Genomic DNA, 5,098 nt, shown 5'->3' with positions numbered 1-5,098 from the left:
GGAAACGACGCGGGTCCTTTTCCAGGCTACCGCGGCGAGGCACCCGAGCGCAACCGACTTTTACCTCGACCTAACTGGAGGCACAGAGAAACAGCGACGCCTACCACACCTTCCGAGCCGTGGCACGAGCTGCTAGTCTACCTCCAGCCCCACGGCGGGCCCCAAAGTCCCGTCGGAGACGCGGTAGACCTGGCCGCCGTTCCCTCTGCCCGATCGTCGGCAAACTCCTTCGCGCGGGTAGACCTGGCAACCTCAGGAGGACACGGGGAGGCCCGCCGGCCGGGAACCAACACCGCCGGCCCGCCTTCCTTCGCTTTTCGAGCGGGCCCTTCCGGCACTTTTCGGACCTTTTCGGGCTTTTTCGGACCTTTCCGGGAATTTCCGACGCTTTCCGCGCCATCGGAACCCCTCGGGAACCGCTCGACCGACCGACGGGCGCGCGCCTTCGCAAACGCGCGCGCGCGCGCGCTCCCGTCGCTGCCGGGCAGACCCCAACGCCGTTCTCGCGGCCGGACCTGCAGCGACCCCTACAGGTCGCCAACCGGCAAAACAAACATGGCGACCGCGGCCGGGTAGACCTGGCGGCTGCTGTCCGCAGCACTTGTACAAGGCGCCCGCGGCCCCCCCCGCCCCCTACAGGTCGCCAACCGGCAAAACAAACATGGCGACCGCGGCCGGGTAGACCTGGCGGCTGCTGTCCGCAGCACTTGTACAAGGCGCCCGCGGCCCCCCCGAGCCGGGGAACACCTGCCGGCCGGGAACCAACCCCGCCGTCGTTTCCCTAGCAGGGCTCTGCTTTGTCTTGCTCAGCTTTCAGCCGCATTACTCTGCTCTCCTGTGCTGTGCTAGGCTTCCTTTGGAGACTGTCTCACTGATTTTGCTGCCGAGTCGATTGGTAAATTTATGAACGCATAAACCGTCAGACACAGAACTTGGCCTCCCCGCAGCCCAGCCACTGTCCCCTCAGAACTGGCACGTGTGGGCAGCAGGCCTGGCCAGCCGACATGGTCCATTCTGTGTCCCCAGCCATGCGGCGAGCTGCCAGGTGGGTCCCACTGCTCGTTGTGTGTCTGAGGTTCTTAAAGACAGTAAGTAACGACATGATTCCCACAACTGCGGTGGAAGAAATCCACAACAACAACAACAACAACAACAAAATAGATAGAGATATATAAAACCAGCTAAGGCAAGACATGGTTCTTGCCCACCGTCACGGTGCACCAGGAGATGTGAAGGAGGCTGGGGAGAGGGCGATCAGGGTACAGCCACTGTCCAAGTCTGGCTGCCACCTGCACACAACATGAGGGCCCTCCGGTCTCCCCCCCACAGACACTTGGAACCCAAAGGAGGGCTGGCCGCCAGCTCGCTACGTTCGCTTTGCTTCCCTTTGTTTTGCCTTGCTCCGCTTTGCTTTGCTCTTCCTGGCACAGTTTTGCTTTCCCATACCTCCTTTCCTCTGCTGTTCTTGCCCCAGCTTTGCTTTGCTTTGCCTCAGATTGTTTTGCTGTTTCTTTCCTGAAAATGCTTTGCTTTTCCTTGTGCTACATTCCCTTGCTCTGCTTTGACTTGCTTGGCTTTCCCTTCCCTGGCCGTGCTTTCCTTGGTTTAGCTTTGGGTTATAGACCTGGCACTGCTTTCCTTTTCCTACCCCTGCTGTGCTTTGCCTTGCCTCAAACTGCTTTGCTTTGTTTTGTTTGCTTTGTCTTCCCTGGTTATGCTTTGCTTTTCCTGGTGCTACTTTCCTTTGCTCAGCTTTGCCTTCCCTGGCCGTGCTTTGTTTTGCTTTATGGGGCCATGCTTTCCTTTTTTTACCTTTGCCTTGCTCTCTTTTGCCTCACCTGCTCCTGCTCTCACTTCTATTTTCAGGCCATGCTTGCCTTTGTTTTGCTTTACTTTGTGTTCCTGGCACTGCTTTGCTGTTCCTTTAGCTACTTTCTTTTGTTCTGCTTTGCCTTGCCTGGCCATGCTTTGCTTTGCCTTGCTTTGTATTCCTGGCATTGCTTTGCTTTTCCTTCTCTGCTCTGCTTAGCTTCTCTTAACCCAGCTCTGATTTGCCTTACCTCCAACTTTTTCGCTTTGTTGTGTTTATTTTAATGGTGTTTTTTTTTTTTTGTTTGTTTGTTTGTTTGTTCATTTTTTCTTTTTTTTTTTATTTATTTTCACTTCTTTCTCTTTCCTGGCACTGCTTTGCTTTACCTGGTGCTACTTTCCTTAGCTCTGTTTTGCCTTCCCTGGCCTTCCTTTCGTTTGCTTTATCAGGCCATGTTTTCCTTTGTTTAGCTTTGCTTTGCTCTGCTTTGCTTTGCCTTTCATCTTTTATTCGTTTTTCTTTTTTAAAAATTTATTTATTTATTTATTTATTTATTTATTTCATGTTCCTTGCATGATTTGTTTTCATGTTGGACCTATCTGATGTGTTTTTACAGGCCGTGCTTTGCTTTTCCAGGCGCTGGTGGTCACTGCTTTTCCCTATGCCTAGCAGGGCTTTTCCTTGTCTTGCTCAGCTTTCATCCGCATTGCCTTCCTCTCCTGTGCTGTGCTAGGCTTCCTTTGGAGACTGTCTCGATGATTTTGCTGCTGAGTCGGTTGGTAAATTTATGAACGCATAAACCGTCAGACACAGAACTTGGCCTCCCCGCAGCCCAGCCACTGTCCCCTCAGAACTGGCACGTGTGGGCAGCAGGCCTGGCCAGCCGACATGGTCCATTCTGTGTCCCCAGCCATGCGGCGAGCTGCCAGGTGGGCCCCACTGCTCGTTGTGTGTCTGAGGTTCTCAACGACAGTAAGTAACTACATGATTCCCACAACTACGGTGGAAGAAATCCACAACAACAACAACAACAACAACAAAATAGATAGAGATATATAAAACCAGCTAAGGCAAGACATGGTTCTTGCCCACCGTCACGGTGCACCAGGAGATGTGAAGGAGGCTGGGGAGAGGGCAATCAGGGTACAGCCACTGTCCAAGTCTGGCTGCCACCTGCACACAACATGAGGGCCCTCCGGTCTCCCCCCCACAGACACTTGGAACCCAAAGGAGGGCTGGCCGCCAGCTCGCTACGTTCGCTTTGCTTCCCTTTGTTTTGCCTTGCTCCGCTTTGCTTTGCTCTTCCTGGCACAGTTTTGCTTTCCCATACCTCCTTTCCTCTGCTGTTCTTGCCCCAGCTTTGCTTTGCTTTGCCTCAGATTGTTTTGCTGTTTCTTTCCTGAAAATGCTTTGCTTTTCCTTGTGCTACGTTCCCTTGCTCTGCTTTGACTTGCTCGGCTTTCCCTTCCCTGGCCATGCTTTCCTTGGTTTAGCTTTGGGTTATAGACCTGGCACTGCTTTCCTTTTCCTACCCCTGCTGTGCTTTGCCTTGCCTCAAACTGCTTTGCTTTGTTTTGTTTGCTTTGTCTTCCCTGGTTATGCTTTGCTTTTCCTGGTGCTACTTTCCTTTGCTCAGCTTTGCCCTCCCTGGCCTTGCTTTTTTTTTTTTTTTTTTTTTTTTTTTTTTTTTAATAGGGCCATGCTTTCCTTTGTTTAGCTTTGATTTCCTCTACTTTGTTCTGCTTTGCTATGCCTTTCCTGGTCATGCTTTGCATTTTTTTTTTTTTATTTTTATCTGATGTTCAATTCCATGCTTTCTGTTTTCCTTTTATATCTTTTTCTTGTGTTTTCTCTGGCCGTGCTTTGCTTTTCCAGGCGCTGGATGTCATTGCTTTTCCCTATGCCGCTAGGTCTTTTCCCTAGCAGGGCTTTGCTTTGTCTTGCTCAGCTTTCATCCGCATTGCTCTGCTTTCCTGTGCTGTGCTAGGCTTCCTTTGGGGACTGTCTCGCTGATTTTGCTGCTGAGTCAATTGGTAAATTTATGAACGCATAAACCGTCAGAAACAGAACTTGGCCTCCCCGCAGCCCAGCCACTGTCCCCTCAGAACTGGCGCGTGTGGGCAGCAGGCCTGGCCAGCCGACATGGTCCATTCTTTGTCCCCAGCCATGCGGCAAGCTGCCAGGTGGGCCCCACTGCTAGTTGTGTGTCTGAGGTTCTTAAAGACAGTAAGTAACTACATGATTCCCACAACTACGGTGGAAGAAATCCACAACAACAACAACAACAACAACAAAATAGATAGAAATATATAAAACTAGCTAAGGCAAGACATGGTTCTTGCCCACCGTCACGGTGCACCAGGAGATGTGAAGGAGGCTGGGGAGAGGGCGATCAGGGTACAGCCACTGTCCAAGTCTGGCTGCCACCTGCACACAACATGAGGGCCCTCCGGTCTGCCCCCCACAGACACTTGGAACCCAAAGGAGGGCTGGCCGCCAGCTCGCTACGTTCGCTTTGCTTCTCTTTGTTTTGCCTTGCTCCGCTTTGCCTTGCTATGTTTTGCCTTTTCTGGCCATGTTTTGCTTTTTTTTTTTTTAAAAAAAATTGTTCATTGCATTCTTTTGTTTTCCTTTTGGACCTTTTTAATGTGTTTTTAGAGGCCGTGCATTTCTTTTCCAGGCGCTGGATGTCATTGCTTTTCCCTATGCCGCTAGGTCTTTTCCCTAGCAGGGCTTTGCTTTGTCTTGCTCAGCTTTCATCCGCATTGCTCTGCTCTCCTGTGCTGTGCTAGGCTTCCTTTAGAGACTGTCTCACTGATTTTGCTGCCGAGTCGATTGGTAAATTTATGAACGCATAAACCGTCAGACACAGAACTTGGCCTCCCCGCAGTCCAGCGACTGTCCCCTTGGAACTGGAGGCTGGGTGCAGCAGGCCTGGCCAGACGACATGGTCCATGCTGTGTCCCCAGCCATGCGGCGAGCCGTCAGGGGACCCCTAACTGCTACTCGTGTGGTGATAGTGTTCAGTGAGAATTTCAACGAGAATAAGTAACTACGTGATTCCCACAACTTCGGTGGTAGAAATCCACAACAAACAACAAAAAAATGTATATAGATATAAAACCAGCTAAAGCAAGACATGGCTCTTGCCGGGTGTCACAGTGGACTAGGAGCTGTGAAGAAGGCTGAGGAGCGGGCGATCAGGGTACAGCCACTGTCCAAGTCTGGCTGCCACCTGTACACAACATGGAGCCCTCCGGTCTCCCCCCCACAGACACTTGGAACTCA

The sequence above is a fragment of the Anas acuta genome, chromosome W (genome assembly GCF_963932015.1).
Source record: "Anas acuta chromosome W, bAnaAcu1.1, whole genome shotgun sequence".
In the NCBI taxonomy this organism is placed as follows: domain Eukaryota; kingdom Metazoa; phylum Chordata; class Aves; order Anseriformes; family Anatidae; genus Anas; species Anas acuta.
The sequence above is the reverse complement of the archived record's forward strand: the minus strand, read 5'-3'. Positions refer to the sequence as shown.